The sequence below is a fragment of the Hylobates moloch genome, unplaced genomic scaffold, assembly GCF_009828535.3.
Source record: "Hylobates moloch isolate HMO894 unplaced genomic scaffold, HMol_V3 SCAFFOLD_2, whole genome shotgun sequence".
In the NCBI taxonomy this organism is placed as follows: Eukaryota; Metazoa; Chordata; class Mammalia; order Primates; family Hylobatidae; genus Hylobates; species Hylobates moloch.
Window position 1 is genome coordinate 50,477,448 of NW_026652277.1, and position 18,582 is coordinate 50,496,029.

General features: G+C 37.9%; 2 pseudogenes; both read right to left on the reverse strand.

Moving 5' to 3' along the window:
* Positions 1 to 298: 298 nt before the first annotated feature.
* The window catches only part of LOC116476507 (protein farnesyltransferase/geranylgeranyltransferase type-1 subunit alpha-like), a 32,431-nt pseudogene continuing 14,147 nt past the window's right edge, over positions 299 to 18,582 (reverse strand).
* On the reverse strand, positions 6,101 to 7,219 carry LOC116474965 (heterogeneous nuclear ribonucleoprotein A3-like; annotated as a pseudogene).

The window sequence follows — 18,582 nt, forward strand, 5'->3', positions numbered from 1 at the left end:
TTTGAGTATCCTTCCATTTAATCAAAATATATTCATATAATTAGGCATATGTACAAATATAAGTATTTGTATTTTTTTCTTTCTCAGATAAAAGACACAAGCCTTATGCATGTGCATACACACCATCCTGCCCTTGCTTTTTTTCACTTAACAATATATTTTGGAGAAAACTCTATAGCAAAATGATCCCCAGCTGAGAGTAATGCTGTATAACAGTACTAAGAGCTTTCTCAGTACTTTTAAAAAAATTTTTTTTTAGATACAGCTATAATTTTATTACAAAACCATTCTTTTGGCATTAGTTGGTTACAGTGATAGCAAGATAATGTGAGTGTGCAGACCAGCTCTGATGGAACCACTGTATTCCCTGCTAACTGAACCAAACTTCGGCTACCTCACATCCATTACATACAAGTGACCTGCAGTTATTACTGCTACAAATCTTGAGGCATGTACCACTGAGGGAGGAGCTGATGCTAAGGGATTAGATTATATGTTGATAAGACTACAAAAGTTCCTTTACAGGACTTTTTCTTCCTCCTCCCATCCAATGACTTTGCTTTAGAAGAATCATATTACTTAGAGCTAGTCTGAGTAGCAGCAGCACCCAAGGAGCATCAGTTCTTGTTACAAAGCAATACCTGTGTAATGCACTTTTACACCACAGGCAAAGGGAAGGACCACTCTCGTTTTAAACTCCTGCAGGGTCCCTTAATAAAAAATAAAAGCATTCCATCAAGTTCTTCTGGATGGTGTTGTTGCTGTACATTCGTTGGTGAGTCATTTTCTGTGCTGTGTTTGCCTTGAAGGGATCTTCCATTATATCTCCAATATTCCTTTCTTATAGTGTCCTTTTCTTTAGCTAGGATTTCACATAACTCTAATGCTTTATTAAGAATAGAGCATTATTGTCACACTGGTTTTCTAGCATGTCTTCATAGATATCCACAAGAAAGGCAATTAGGTAGGGGGAACTATGACTTGGTTGTAAATCAAGTAATTGATTTAACAGATTAGGATATTTGGAAAGAGCACGATCCTGCAAAATCCCTTTCAAATAGTTCCATGCACTTTCATTATGTGGTACTAGTTTAATCATTTCCAGAGTGTATTGGACTTCTCTGTCCAATACAGCACGATCATTGTAGCCAGTGGTGTTAGAAATAACGAAGTATCTTTGGTTCCAGACAGAGTTATTTCTCACATCCTCTTTGAGAAGTTGGTCCACATACTGCAGCTCATTATCCCAAAGTTTAAAGTCCTGAATAACCCACTGTCGATGCTGCCATGCATGATAATTCTTTGCATCCTGATTAAGAATATCAGCAATAAATTCAAGCTCCTGAGATGGATCTTTTAGCCATTCCACTAATATTCGCCTATGATGCCAAATTTGATAGTTTTTGGGCTGCTTCTCAATTATTGCAGTGATGTAGTTCATTTCCTCATGTAGATCCTTCTGAAGTGACTTTAAAAGAACTCTCCGGAAATGCCACACTATATAATTGGCTGCATTTAACTCAATAGCATCCCGGGTTAGCTTAAAAGCTCATTCACTTCTTTCATCACGCTGCAGGACAGCTCGGAAATAATCATAAACATCTCTAACTGTACAGGACGTAGGAGGGCGAGTCCAGGCTCACAAACCCGTCGTCCATGGGGGACGCCATGGCTTCCCCAGCCTCGGCCGCCATCTCTTCCTCGTGCTGCTGCTGGGGCGGCCTCTCAGTTCTTTTCATGGCAGCGTCATACCATTTTGTGCATGTACCATAGTTTATTCAAGCAATAGCCTATTGATGGGCACTGAGTTGTTTGCAGTCTTTTGCTATTACAAAAGTGCTGCAATAAATGCCCTTATGCTTACTTATATCATTTTACTTCTTTGCTAGTGTATCTTTGGTAGGATTCTTATAAGTGGGATTGCTGAGTCAATGTGTAAAAGTATATGTAATTTTTCCAGATGTTGTCCGAATTCCCCTCCTTGGGGATTGTACTACTTTACATTTCCAACAGCAAGATATAAGGGTGTCTGGCTTGCCATAGCCTCACCACAGAGCATGTTGTTCAGTATTTGTAATTTTGCCTATCTGTTTAAGAGACATTTATTGTTCTTTTTCTGTGAACTGTATCATTTGCCCATTTCCCTACAGGTATCTTCATATTCTTTTCTAACAGTTCCCTATTAGAGATATTAAGACTTTACAAATGATTTATGTTGCAAATCTTTCCCCAGAAACCTCCATAAAAATTTGTGTTTGTCTTTTGATTTTGCTTATGTTATTTTTCAATGCAAAAGTTTCTTTGTTATGTGTGATCAAATGTATCCCTTTTCCTTTATCACGTCTGGCTTGTAAGTCAAAGAAGTTTTCTCCGATTCCAGGTAATAAAAGAGTAACCCATACTTTCTACTAATTCTTATGTAGTTTATTTATTCATTTATTTAACATTTAGATTCATTTGGAATTAATTCTGGCATTTAGTGTAAGAAATGACTCCAGTTTTATATTTTTATACATAACTAACCAGATGTCCATTAGATAGTCCATTTGTTCCCTACTGGTTTGAGATGCTGCCTTTCTAACATTCTAAACTCCCATATTCAGTACCGTATACTTTTGGATTTTAATTTATTTTTCTATTGATCCATCTACCAATTTGTATGCTTATACTGAAGGCTTTATGGTACGTTTTAATATCTACTGGGGCTAGCCTCCCTTCCCCATTGTTATTTTTTATTGTTTCCACTGATATTATTGCTTATTTCAAATAAAATATATAGTTAACTTGTCTAGCTCTGAGAAAAAAGTGATATATACAGGCATACTTCAGAGATATTGCAAGTTCAGTTCCAGACCACTGCAATAAAGAGAATGCCACAATAAAGGAAGTAACATGATTTTTTGGCTTCTCAGTGCATGTAAAAGTTATGTTTACACTACAGTGTAGTCTATTACGTGTGCAATTGTATTATATCTGAATAAATAATGTATATTTCTTAATGAGAAAAATGCTTCATTGCTAAAAATGCGACCATCTAAGCCTTCAGCACATGGTAATCTTTTCGCTGGTGGAGCGTCTTGCCTCATTGTTGGTGGCTGCTGACTCATGAGGGTGGTGGCTGATGAAGGGCAGCTGTGCAATTTCTGAAAATCAGACAATAGTAAAGTTTGCTGCATTGATTGACTCTTCTTTGATGAAAGATTTCTCTGTAGCATGTGATGCAGTTTGATAACATTTAACCCACAATAGAATTTCTTTCAAAATTAGAGTCAGTCCTCTCAAACCCTGCTCCTGCTTTATCAACTAAATTTATGAAATATTCTAAAGCATTTGTTGTCATTTCAACAACGTTAACAGAATCTTCACCAGGAGTAGATTCCATTCAGGGAACCACTTTCTTTGCTTATCCATAAGAAGCAACTCCTCATCTCTTGAAGTTTTATCATGAAAGTACAGCAATTCAGTCATATTTCCAGGCTCCCCTTCTATATAGTTCTCTGGCTTTTTCTACAATATCTGCAGTGACTTCCTCCACAGAAGTCTTGAACCCTCAAAATCATCCATAAAGGTTGGAATCACCTTCTTCTAAAATACTGTTAATGTTGATATTTTGTCCTTTCAGGAATCAGGAATGTTCTTAATCGTACTTAGAATGGTGAATTCTTTACGGAAGGTTTTCAATTTTACTTTTCTAAGATCCATCAGAGGAATCACTATCAATGGCAGCTAGAGCCTTACAAAAAGTATTTCTTAAATATTAAGACTTGAAAGTTGAAATTCCTCCTTGAACCATGGCCTGCAGAATGGATGTTGTGTTAGCAGATGTAAAAACAACATTAATCTTCTTGTACATCTCCATAAGAACTCTTGGGTGACCAGGCACATTGTCAATAATCAGGGATATTTTGAAAGGATTTTTTTTTCCTGAGTAATGATCTCAAAATTGGGCTTAAAATATTCAGTAAACCACGTTGTAAACAGATGTGCTGTCATCTAGGCTTTGTTGTTCCATTTATAGAGCACAGGAAGAGTAGATTTAGCATCATTCTTTTAAAATAAACTTTATTTGAATTTATTAATAAATTTTTATTAATAAACTTTATTTTATTTTAAATAAAACTTTATTTTTATTAATAAACTTTATTTATATGAATAAAAGAACTTGAGACAATTTAGCTCAATTTTAATAGAGCATTTCCCAAGCATTATTTTGACCAGGTAAAGTTATGAACATTGACAGTGTCCATTATATAACCACACTTGAAGTTATTAAGGACTTAACCATTTTCTAGTATTAGCCTATTTTCTACACTGCTTTTCACATATATGCCCATTAAATGTAATGTCTGTTACATTTATTGGTTTATGAGTGTTTCTGGAAAACTGCACTATGTGTGAAGACCAGTTTCCACACTGGCATTGCATGCATCCAAATATTAATGCACAGAGGCACAGAATTAGAGCAACAAGAGAGCATATTCAAACACTAGCATGCCTCATTCCCCTTTTTATTGCTTATTTTGCTTAGTACTTCTTAAAACAAAAATAAGAATCTTGAATTCAACGTTCAACTGCCAAAGAAAGAATAACAGCAGGGCACATACTCAGGGCTCGAATGAAATTGTAAGCACTAGCTGGCGCCAAACACAGTAGACATTGATATATATATATATATCAAAACCTTATTATCTAAAACTCTCCTCAACTAGGGCCTTCCAAACAAATTGGTGACAACATGATTTATGTTGAAATATATACAATAAGTAACAGTATGTTCTTTGGGAATTTAAGAACTCTGATTATCCAAATTTGAATTCACGTCTGTAGGAAGTGAGAAGCTTGTACTAAGCAACTGTGCTACATTTCTGCTGCAGTTAGGTTATTTTGGACAATTATACCTGAACTATCCTTGGTTTCATCCAGCAGAATGTATAGGGTACAAACAGGAAAGAATGTCAGCCAGTTAGGGTTTTAGTAATGCATGATTTTTATTCTCTTGTTCTGAGAATTTGTATAAAAAATTTAAACCAAGGAAAATAATTCAAGATGTATGGACCTTTTGTGCTTTCTAAAAGAAAAGAAGGTACCCACTAATTTGCTCAGATATATCAGGCTTAATGATTCTGTATTTTGAAAAGACTTTAAGAATGGTTTCTAATACAGGAGAGGGAAAACATCCACTATCCCTTTTCAGAATTTAAATGGAGGGCGGTAAACATTCTTTACACCAAAAACCTATGGCAGCAGTTCAGATTTGACCAAGGTAAACGTAGAATGGAGATGTTCTAAACACAGCTAGGACTCAGCAAGTCTAACACACTAAAATCATATGATTACACTTTAAAAGAAAATACACAAAAACCAAATAGAAATTTTGAGATTTTTTTCATTGGAAGGTAATCTTAATGCTATTAAATTCACAAATGCTGATTTAAATACCCACTCCTATTTATCTAAAACATATATTTTAAACACACAGATATCTATTCTCTCCACATGTCAGCACCTATTCATATCATGGTTTGGAAACGGGGAGAATAGATTCCCCTTAAACTGAAAGTCAGCAGGTGTTTCTTTACAGTTAACTTTAGCAACATTCATACAAAATAATAATTAACAATGATCTTCTTTACTTGTTAACACACAAGGAAACACCTTCAAAACTGCATTTTGTTAAAGTTTCTGTACTAAAATGTAGAAAAACTGAACTACACAAATATTGAAAAGTTAAAAATTCCTTTTTATTCCTGGTACCACTACCACAATTTACAGGGCAATATACCTGATGTAATGAAAAGAAAAAGATAAAGACAAAGCTACAACAGATAAAAGACCTCAGGAATGTATATCTAATTGACACTACATTGCATTAATCAATAGCTGCACTTTGTGCAAACTGTGGCTATGACAGTCCTGAACAAGAAGGGTTTCCTGTTTAAGCTGCAGTAACTTTTCTGACTATGGATCATCGTTCCTTCTGTGGCGGATTTTTACAGTTCCTCTAATGCATTTGGGACGACTGTCTCAAAGTAACCTGCAGCTTTCCTGACAACTCCTCACTCTCTGTCTTGCTAAGAACTATAGCCTTTTTCTGCTGTTTTTAGAACCTTCTGCTACCATATCCACCACTTCCAACACCAGTCCCAACACCATAGGGACTGCCCAAGCTTCTTCCACCAAAACTGCCCTCTTTCATGGGTCCATAATTTGATTGTTGTCATCCACTATAATTTCCAAAATCATTATAATTCCCACCACCACTATAGTTACCACCACCAAAATTCCCTTCTTCACTGTGGCCATCATATCCTCCACCACCGCCACCATATTCACCACCTTGGTTTCCATATCCTAGTCTACCACCACCATAGCCCCCTCTACTACTATAACCAGGACCACCACTGTAGTTGCCACCATCACCTCCAAGTCCATTATATCCACCATCACCTCCTCCATAACTACCTGTGCTGCCACCACCTCCACCACCATAGCCTCCTCTTCCACCAGTTTCTACCACAGCCAAAATTATCTGCACCACCTCCAAAGTTTCCTCCACAACCCGTAAAATTGCCAGATCCACGTCCACGACCTCTCTGTGACCCAGCAGACTGCATCTCTTGTTTAGAAAGGGCCTTTTTCAGTTCACAATTATGCCCATTATTAGTGTGGTATTTCTGAGCAACAATTTTATCAGCTGTATCATGATCATTAAAAGTTACAAAAGAAAATCTTCTCTTTTTTCCATTCTGCCTATCTTCCATAACTTCTATGCTTTCAATCTTGCCATACTTTTCAAAACAGTCTCTCAAATTATATTCTTCTGTATCTTCTTTAATACCACCAACACAAATTTTCTTCACTGTTAGAGACCAGGCTTTACAGAATCCTCTGTAGAAACAGCTCTCTTTGGTTCCACTAAACGCCCATCAACCTTGTGTGGTCGAGCACACATTGTTGCATCCACCTCTTCAACACAAGAATAAGTCACAAAATGAAAGCTCCTGGAACGTTTAGTTTGGGGGTCTCTCATTACCACACAATCTGTCAGTGTGTCCCATTTCTCAAAATGTTCTCTTAAATCTGTAGTTTCACAGCTTAGACCACCAATCAACAGTTTTCTCAACTGTTCTGGTTCATTCGGATCATGGCCCTCTTCCCCCTGGCCGCCGCGACGGCTGGAGTTGGGTTGGGGGTGACCTGGAAGTGGTTTTACCTCCATTTTGAGAGATTTAGCATCATTCTTAAGGGCCCTAGGATTTTTGGAATGGTAAATGAGCTTCAACTTCAACCTACTAATTCAACCTGCTGTATTAGCCCCTAACAAGCGAGTCATTCTGTCTTTTGAAACTTTTAAGCCAAGCATTGACTTCTTCTCTCTAGCTGTAAAAGTCCTAGATGGTGTTTTCTTCCAATAGAAATCTGTTTTGTTTGCATTGTGTTATTTAGTATAGCTACCTTCATCGATGATTTTGGCTAGATCTCCTGGATAAGTTGTTGCAGTTTGCACGTTGGCACTTGCTGTTTCACTTTCCACTTTTATGTTTTTGAGACCGCGTCTTTCCTTAAACCTCATGAATCAACTTCTACTCTTTTGCTAGTGTCCAACTTTTCTTCTTCAGCTTCCTCACCTCTTCCAGCCCAGCCTTTGTAGAATTGAAGAGAGTTAGAGCCTTGTCCTGGATTAGGCCTTGGCTTAAGGGAATGTTGTGGCTGGTTTGATCTTCTACACAGACGACTAAAACTTTCTCTAGATCAGCAAGAAGGCTTACATTCTTATCATTCATGTGTACACTGGAGTAGCACTTTCAATTTCCTTTAAGAACTTTTCCTTTGCATTCGCAACCTGGCTGACTGTTTGGCACCAGAAGCCTATCTTTCAGCCTGTCTTGGCTTTCAACATGCCTTCCTCACTAAGCTTAATCATTTCTAGCTTTTGATTTAAAGTGAGAGACTTGCAACTCTCCCTTTTACTTGAACACACAGAGGCCATTGTAGTGTTATTAATTGGTCTAATTTCAATATACTGTTGTGTCTAAAGGCAATGCGAGGCCTGAGGAAGGAGAGAGATGGGGAAATGGCCGATCAGTGGAGCAGTCAGAACATACACAACATTTATTAAGTTCATTGTCTTATATGGGCTAGGTTCATGGCACCCCAAAACAATTACATTAGTCACATCAAAGGTCACTGGTCACAGATCACCATAACAGATATAATAATAAAGAATTCTTTGAAATATTATGAGAATTACTAAAATGTGACACAGGCACGAAGTGAGCACATGCTGTTGGAAAAATGCCACGAACCTTCAATATGTTAAAAATGCAGCATCTGAGAAGTGCAATAAGGTGAAGTGTAATAAAACGAGGTATGGCTGTCTTTTTCATTGGGATTATGTTAAATTCATAAAGTCATTTAGGGAGAACTGACATTTTGATGATGTTGAGTTTTCCTAAAAGAAGCACAATGTGCCTTTTCATTTGTTCAAGCCTATTTCTGTGTCTTTCCCGAGCGTTCTACAGTCTAGACATATTTTGACTGTCATACCATGTAAAGAGCAAGGCTGTCTCCTTCCCATCCCACACACAACTTCCAGTACATATGGTTTCAGACTCATCCTCTCATTTTTGTAGCCAGGATCATTTAAACCTGATTCTGCCTTTCTGGAAATCTGGGAGATAGGGAGAAGAATTGTACATAGAATGATGAGGGTATGGGCTTTGGAGTCAGACTGCCATTGGGTTAAATTTGGCTCTGTCATTTATCAGCTCTGTGACCAACAGCAAGTCCTCATTGGCAAAATAGAGATTTTTAGCTGTATTAGTTCATTCTCATGCTGCTATAAAGACATACCTATGACTGGGTAATTTAGAAAGAAAAGAGGTTTAATTGGCTTGTGGTTCTGCGGGCTGTACAGGCTTCTGCTTCTGGTGAGACCTCAGGAAACTTAAGAATTATGGCAGAAGGTGAAGGGGAAGCAGGCATGCCTTACATGCTGGAGCAGGAGGAAGACAGAGTGAAGGGGGAAGTGCTATACACTTTGAAACAACGGAGAACTCTATCACGAGATAGCACTAGAGGGATGGTGCTAATATTAGAAACCACCCCATGATCAAATCACCTCCCACCAGGGCCTACCTCCCATATTGGAAATTACAATTCAACATGAGATTTGGGTGAGAGACAGAGACAAACCATATCATACCTTTCATGGAAATAAGAATTGGATAGGATAACATATGTAAAGCAGCTAGCACAGTGCCTTATATGAATAACAGTGCAATTTAAGTGGTAGCTGTTACTTGCCCTAGGCACTGAATTTTCCCAGTAACTATTCTAGTAGTGAATAATTTCCAGTATGGAACTGAAAACCCTATCGCAGGCCTCCTGATGTGATGTGTTTGTAACATATCATACACTGTTACATATATTTAAAAAAAAAATCTATCCATCTTCCACCCATGTTAATTTCATTGATTCCTGGCAATACCATGCTATTTTGAGGTTTTCCTTTTTCCCATGAGTTGGCATTTTTCAGACTTCATATTTTGTCTCACTTTTACAAAATGCTGGACTAACCTGAACTTAGTGGCAGAAGCTTCACTGGTCTGAACAGTGATGGATCATCTTTTCCTGGAAGCCATCAATCAACAGTAGCTAACAAGAATACGGAGTGGGGCAGGAGTGGGAGGGGGTGCGAAGGTTACTTTACTTGGTTCAGTGACTACTTGCTGTGAGCTCTTTTGATTGATGTAGTAAAAATTTCTGCTGATTGCGTCACTATTTCAGGAGAGTGTTGACTTGCTTTCCCCAAGCAGATTTCCGATTTTAGTTGAGAATCAGCATTCTAAACTCTTACCATGTCATGCAGACAGCAACATTAATTGAGCACCCACTGTCTGCTGACCGCTACACAGCAGAGTTAATAGTAAGTAGAAGGCCAGGGATGGCTTGTCTTAGGGGTTCGGTCTGGCTGTACTCAGGGGACGTGGGCCTGGCTGATGGGCAATTTACTGATTTAAGGAAAGTGGGCTGGTGAGTGCTCAGCCACCATGGAGGGTGCAGGGCTGGGTGTGCCGGTTCACCTGACATGAAGGTCACCACAGGGAGGCCAAGGTAGGGGCAGGAATGAAGATTCTTTGTTGTAGATGCAGGGAGTGAAGCTTGGGGCTGTGGCCAATAGACCAAGAAGAGGTAGTCATGTAGTCCTAAAGCCTCAAATGAAAGCTATGGAAATTAAGCAGATGGTGGGGCAGAAGGTAAGCCAAGGTCAAAGGCAAGTAGCAAGCATTTCTCTTGGAAGGTGGGTTGCCCTGACAGGCTGTGAGGGGAGGTGCCACCCTTTGCAGAGGACAGCACAGGACAGCCCTGGGAGTCGAGCCAGTGAGCAGGGTCTCAAAGGGACCCTGACCTCAGGGTAGGAGAGGCCCTGTGCCTGGAGCTAACAGGCTCCACACTCCATAAGCACAGCTGCTGTACCCAGCAGGGATGGAATCATATCAATATTGGCAGCACCTTCATTTATTTAGTGCTTTTAATGCTTCAGAGAGCTTTCTCCTCTTTTACTGCACATGTATAAAGTGCTGCACTTTCCCTGGGGAGACGATGCCAGTGGCTTCTCATCAGCTCTTGCCCTTTGTGTTGTTTTCCCAGAAGTGTTTATAGACTCGTTTGATTAAACCACACTTTTTGGTCTCATGATAATCCACAGGAGTTGGAAATGTCAGAGTGAAACCATGTATTGTCCATATCCTCACACTTTTTTCATTTTTAATTTTTTTTTATAGATTTGGGGCATATAAGTGAAGATTTTTTTTACATGCATATGTTGTGTAGTGATGAAGTATACTCACACTTTTGTGAGATATGAGCACACACATTCATTTTTTCAACTGAAAATTCTTGTGAACGCACAAGGTAGCAGGCACTGCTTGGTGCTATACATGTACACATATTTCTATATAAAAGATGTGTGTATATGTTATTATCCTATAAAATCTCCTCCTACCCAGAGGTCAGACTGGTGGTGGCCTCAAACATTCAGAACACGAGTTGGAAAAGGGTCGTAAGGGAGGCTAGAAGCTGCAGACCGTTAGAGACTTTATTCCATAGGAAAGACAGAGTTGCCCTCAGGTGGTTGCGCAGAACTACTGTGTGTATAACGCAGCAGATGATAGCAGCAGGACTCATTGACCTCTGTGAGAAATGACAGCTGACAGCAGAGGAAGGGGACAGAAGAACTCTTGAAAGGAGAATCATTTCTTTTGAATTCTCTCTGGTTCTTCAGCACAATGGTCTGAGGCCATTTTGTTCTGAGCAGTGCTACATTAAATAGCACAATAATTAATAGTCAAAATGCTACTAGCTCATATTTGCATAGCTTTTTAGAAATTACAATTATTTACAGTATATGGTCTTATTAAATCAATGCAAAATCCTTATGGCAGCATCCATCAGAATCACCTGAAAGTTGTTAAAACACACATTGCTGCTTGCTTGTCCCTACGTCCTCCCATCTTGAGTTTTTGATTCAGTAGTTCTGAAGTGGGGCCCCAGATCAGTCTTCCTGACAATTTCCCACACGACTCTGCTGCTGCTGGCTGGGGCCACACTTTGAGAACCACTGCCCTCTGGGGTATGCTTGGCTTCTTGTATTATTACTGTCACTATTTTACAGAGGAAAAATGAAGTTTCAGACAATTTGAATTACTTAACCAAGGTCACCCAGGTGGCAGATTTCAGACTTCAGTTTAAGTCTTCGAGGAATAAGCCATATGTTTTTTCAACTATGTGCTATTGTCTCAGATTTTTTTTTCCTAGAAAATGAGAGTTTAACATGTTAGATTTTCTTCAAAGTACTTGGAATTAAAACCTTGTCACTGTAGTTTATGAGAACATTTATGTATGTGGCATATATTCTTCTTTGACAATACTGGATCGGGTTCTTGGTATGTGTAGCTTCTGGAGCACTTAGAACGTTTAAATAAATGCTAAGAAATTAGGGTGACTGGATGGAGAAGGAACACATGGAGGAAGTAGGATTTGAAGTGACTGGGGCAGCTGCAAATTGTTCGGAAAAGAGCCATGAAGTAGTGGAAAGACATGAGAGTTAGGAGATCAGAGGGAAGCTGGTATTTTAGGAGCATTTCCCTGCACGGACAATTTAGCTAACCCAGAATGATTGTATTGACTTTAATTTGATGTTGGTCTTCTCTAGAGGGAGTCTGTAAGGGTTTTTTTCCAACTAAACAACCGTTCTGCTTCCAGGTTAAGAATGCCTAAGAAAATACCCTATTATGTTCATGGAATATCCTATGATGTTCAAGAAAATATCCCTTATGTTCGTGTTTATGTGTCCATTTTTCTTTTCTGTGAGTGATTTCCCAGGTCCTTTCTAAGCCAATTACAGAATTATGAAGAAGCCTCTTAAGCATCTCTAAAGGTATTTTAAAGAAAATTTCGAGATCACTTATGTCCTTTCATTTCAAGACTGTGATTAATGCAAGCCTGCTATGGTTGAAATGTGCCCCCCAAAGTTCATGTGTTGGAAACAATCCCCAATGAAACAGTGTTGAGAAGTGGGACCTTTAATAAGTGATTAGGTCCTGAGGGCTCTGTCCTCATGAATGAATTAATGTCATTATTGCAGGAGTGGGTTAATTATTGTGAGAGAGGCTTTATTATAAAGGCAAGTTTGGCCCCCTCTCACTCTCTGGCTCTTGAGCCTTCTGTCTTGCTCTCCACCTGCTGCCCTGGGATGATGCAGCAAGAAGGCCCTCACCAGATGCAGGCCTCTCAACCTTGGACTTTTCAGCCTCCAGAAATATAAGAAATAAATTTTCTTTGTAAATTACTCAATCTTTGGCATTCTGTTATAGCAACACAAAATGGACTAAGACAATGTCCATTATACAAAAGTGGGAAAAAATATTTTATATATTTATATAACTAATATATATTATTTAATCTGTGCTCCTTTATTGGAATTCTAATTGGTTGCAGTTTTTATTTTTCACTTTAATTACCAATGCTTATATAAACATTCTGATATATGCATCCTATGATAAGCAATATCCTTGGATAAATTTCTAGTAGATTTTTAGCATCTAAAATGATGTACTTTTAGAGGATTTTAAAATACGTATTTATAAATTGACTCCCAGGAAGATTAGGATACTTTTAATCTCCTACTAGCTGTGAATAAAAGTTCCTGATTTTCTGAACTCTTACCAGTATTAAATATATTTGATAATATATTTATATATATTTAAAAAAGCTTTGCTAATCTGATAGTTAAAATGTATTTAATTGTTTTAACTTGATTTTCTTTGATAACTAGAGAGGATGAAGTTTTTTTATATGCTATTATCTTCTTACATGTATTCTCCTAATGAAATTATACCCTTTAGCCTATTTTTCTATTGGGTTGTTAGACTTCTTTAAAAAACGATTTGTAGTAGCTCTTTATCAATTAAGGATAAAATCACTTATCCCTTATTTATGTTGGAAATATTTTCTCAAACTGCTGTTTGCCTTTTAATTTCATTTTATATTTCTGGAAGAATTTAAATTTTTTAGTTAATCAAAAATTCCTTCCTCCTTCTCTTCCTTCCTTCCTTCCTTCCCTTCCCTGCCTCCCTCCCTCCTTTCTTCCTTCTCCCCTTCCTTTCTTCCTTCTCCCCTTCCTTCCTCTTTCCTTCCATCCATCCATCTTTCTATCTGTATTTTTATCTTTCTCTCCCCTCCCTCCCTCTCTCTCACCCCTTCTCTCTTTCTTTTTCTTCTCAGTCTTTCTCTCTCTCAAAAAAAGGCAAGATACTGGTGAAGTGGGCTCATACATTTTAGAAAGGCCCAAAGAAAATTACCAAGAATTGCATAAGAACGTTCAGTGTCATAAAACCTGTAGTTCTGTAAGAAGGTTCTACCTAGATAATAATGTAATTAGGGATGATTATGTCATTAGGGATGATGTAGGCAAATACAAACTCAGCAACCAAAGTCTACAATAGGCCATGTGTGAAATGTTTAAAAATTATTGAACACATGCCATAAAAGAATTGCTTCTTGTCTTTTGGAAGTTAAAAATAAACTAGATGTAGGTTTCTCACTTATGAAAGTAATACATAATTTTGCTAAAAAATTAAGAAGGCCACCAGAGGCCTTCTCACACTGTAAGACCTCTTACTAATAGTTTCTTGTGTATCCTTTTAGAAAGTTTCTACATATGCCCAAAAATAGAGAATGTCCCTTAAAACACCTCCTCCATAGAGACATGAGATAATACTGAATGTAGTATTCTGCAGTTAATTATTTTGTTAATCAATGTCAAATTTTAGACCTCTTTTTACATCCCTACATAATAATCTACTAGTCTTTACTGTATACAGTAGTATGCTCTATAAATATATCATAGTTTATTTGACTAGATGTTTCTAGATGCACATTTGATTGGTTCCAGATTTTAAAATTTTATTACTATTATTTTTTAAAGAGATGGGGTCTTGCTATGTTGGCCAGGTTGGTCTCGAATTCCTAGCCTCAGGTGATCCTCCCATCTTGACCTCCCAAAGTGCTAGGATTACAGTCATGAGCCACCACACCTGGCCCTAGTTCTGTATTTTTGTTCTAAGAAAAACTGCTGCAATGTGATTATTGTACAGTTAGCTCTTTTTTTTTTTTTTTTTTGAGATGAGGTGTCACTCTGTCACCCAGGCTGGAGCGTAGTGACATGATCTCGACTCACTGCAACCTCTGCCTCCTAGGCTCAAGAGATCCTCTCACCTCGGCCTTTGAGTAGCTGAGACCACAAGCACGTGCCACCACACCCTGCTAATTTTTGTATTTATTGGTAGGTATGGGGTTTTGCCATGTTGCCCAGGCTGGTCTCAAATTCCTGAGCTCAGGCAATACACCTGTCTTGGCCTCCCAAACTGCTGGGATTATAGGTGTGAGCCACTGCGCCCAGCCTATGGTACAGTTAACTCTTGAACAACACAGGTTTGAACTCTGTGCATCAACTTATAGGTAGATTGTCTTCCACTTCTGCGACCCGTGAGACAGTAAGACCAACCCCTGCTCGCCTTCCTCAGCCTACTCAACACAAAGATGATGAGGATGAAGACCATTATGATGATGCACTTCCATTTAATAAACAGTAAATATATTTTCTTTTTTCATGATTTTCTGTTTTTTTTTTTTTTTTTTTTTTTTGAAGGGGAGTTTCACTCTTTTTGCCCAGGCTGGAGTGCAATGGCGTGATCTCAGCTCACTGCAACCTCCGCCTCCCGGATTCAAGCGATTCTCTTGCCTCAGCCTTCTGAGTAGTTGGGATTACAGGTATGTGCCACCACACCCAGCTAATTTTGTATTTTTAGTAGAGACGGGGTTTTACAATGTTGATCAGGCTGGTCTCGAACTCCTGACCTCAGATGACCCGCCCACCTTGGCATCCCAACGTGCTGGGATTACAGGTGTGAGCCACTGCGCCTGGCCGATTTTCTTATTAACATTTTCTTTACTCTAGCTTACTGTATTGTAAAAACATAGTGTATAATACATGTGAAATAAAAAATACGTCTTAATCAATTTTTAATGGTTTCAGTAAGGCTCTGGTCAACAGTAGGTTTTTTGGCAAGCCAAAAGTTATGTATGAATTTTTGCATGGGGGAGTCAGCACTCCTAACCACTGCATTGTTCAAGGGTCAATTGCATTTATATTTATTGTGTATTGGTCAAGAAATTTGTGGATAAAATCTCTGATATAAATTCTTGCAATAGAAAGTATGTGCATGTAAAACTTCAGAAGAGCCCTCAAAATATGGTGCCAATTCATTTCCTTACTGACAGTGTATACAAATATAGAGGAAAGCTTAACATGTATATTTCAATTAGAAATTGTTCACAAAATCGATCAGATTTGCCTAGTTTCAAACCAGAGTGCTACACCGAGCTCCTAGAAGCAGAGGTCAATGAGAGACTAATACAGAAATTACTGAAAAATCAGAATTATTTCAGAAAATAGGCTAAGTAGACATTAAGTCCCTCTGTTTTCCATTTTTGAGTCATAGCTCTTACATAATTTTCCTTAGGAGATTGTTTCTAATATTTCTCTTTTTAATAATTTCAGCTTTTATTTTAGATTCAGGGGATACATATGCAGGTTTGTTACCTGGGTATATATTGCATGATACTGAGGTTTGGGGTACACTTGATCCCATCACCCAGGCACTGAGCATAGTACCCAGTAGTCTTTCAATCCTCGCCTCCTTTCCCTTCCTCTCTGCTCTAGTAGTCCCCAGTGTTTATTGTTGCCATCTTCATGTCCATGTATACTCAATGTTTATAACTTATAAATGAGAACATGCGATGTTTGATTTGCTGTGTTCCTGTGTGAATTCGCTTTGTTTCTAATATTTCAATCACATATTTTGTTGGCTATTCATTTCCCTTCCTTTGAGTTGCTTCTGTTTGCCCTGACTTAATTCCCTTTTAATCATATTGGATAATTTCTCTCATTTCCTTTAGGAGTTATTTGTTTTCTCCATTTCTCAGGTACTGCCTAATTATTTGCTGTGTGGATGTGGGTGCCTTCATGCCTTCATGCTTTCATATTTGCCTACCTCAGTTCAATGATAGTGCCACTTGATATTAGCTTCAAATGTTTCAGTATTTTCCTTGATCAGTAGAGCTTTATGCTTGTGCGAGATTAGTGGTCAAAGTAATAATTATTTATAAGACCTAATGTGATTAATTTTGTTATTTCCACTATGAATGTAAATAAGAATGTATCTCAATTCAGATGTGATCTTCTTATGTAAGTCATTTGTTTGATAAAACATAATCTCTATAAGTAATTAATGTTCACATTCTTTTCTTTTTTAAAAACCACTTTATCAGGGTATGAGCTGTACATATAAGAATACACCTGTGGGGCCGGGCATGGTGGCTCATGCCTGTAATCCTGGCACTTTGGGAGGTGAGGGCAGGTCACTTGAGGTCAAGAGTTCGAGACAAGCCTGGGCAACATGGTGAAACCCCGTCTCTACTAAAAAATACAAAAATTAGCTGGATGGGGTGGCACATGCCTGTAGTCCCAGCTACTGGGGAGGCTGAGGCACAAGAATTGTTTGAACCTGGGAGGTAGAGGTTGCAGTGAGTCGAGATCACGCCATTGCACTCCAGCCTAGGTGACAGAGCAAGACTCTGTCTCAAAAACAACAGAAAAAATACACCTATGAAACCATCACCACAATTTATGCCATAAACATACTCATATGCATCACCTCAAAAAGTTTCCTCCTGCTCTCTTTATTATTTTTTATGATAAGAACACTTAATGTAAGATCTATTCTCTTAGCAAATTTGTAAGTAGACAATGTAGTATTGTTATTGTTTACATTCTTTATGGGCATTCACTAATGACTTTTCAAAATCATTCTGACAGCTTTACATTTCATATATTATTAAGCAATCTGTATAATGAGCTTGTTTATTTGGATAAGACAAGTTCAGTTTTGTGGAAAATTTTAGGTTGAGATCTGACAGCAATAAAAATATGGTAACAAATATTAACAATTTTTACCTCTGGATAGCGGGGAGTTCTTTTTATTTTTTTTTTGCTTACGTAAGTTTAAAAATTTATTAATAATAACCACATATGGCTTTGTTTAAAAAATAAATAACATTTTAAACACAGTGTGTTTTTCTACAGAGCTCAGAGAAGATCCACGGGAAGAAAAAGAAAGGAGTGTAGAGTGTAGAGTGTATGAGATGCTGGCTCACAATTTATGATTCTGTTCCTTCAGTGATTCTTAAGGGAGTTGAGCAAAAGTAATTTTTATGTCCTTTATTCTTTCTAGAGATGGATTATTTAAGCAGATGAACATACTTAATTTTTCAAATTTTATGACCTTTTATATGAAAAAAAAAACAAAACAAAACCGTGAACACTAGAGACTTTCCACTTGCAAAATAGTCTTTTCAGGTTTTCCTGAGCAGAATTCTATGGATTCCAAAATGAATATACTAAGCATCTGTATTAATTTGCTAGGGCTGCCATAATAAAGTACTACAAACTGAGTTGATTAAATGACAAATTCATTTTCTAACAGTTCTGGAGGCTAGAAGTCCAAGATCACAGTGTTGGCAGATTCTTTCTGAAGGACATCTTCTTTTTTATTATTTTGATAGTTTTTGGGGTACAGGTAGTTTTTGGTTGCATGGATGAGTTCTTTAGTGGTGATTTCTAAGATTTTAGTGTACCCATCACCTGAGCAGTGTACACTGTACCTAATATGTAGTCTTCTCTCACCCTCTTTAACTTTCTCCCTTCCCCAAGTTTCCAAAGTCCATTATATCATTCTTATGGCTTTGTGTTCTCATAGCTTAGCTCCCACTTAGAAGTGAGAACATAAAATATTTGGTTTTCCATTCCTGAGTTACTTCACTTAGAATAATGGCCTCCAGCTCCATCCAAGTTGCTTCAAAATACATTAGTTCATTTCTTTTTATGGCTGAGTAGTATTCCATGGTGTATATATACCACATTTTCTTTATCTACTTGTTGGTCAGTGGGCACTTAGG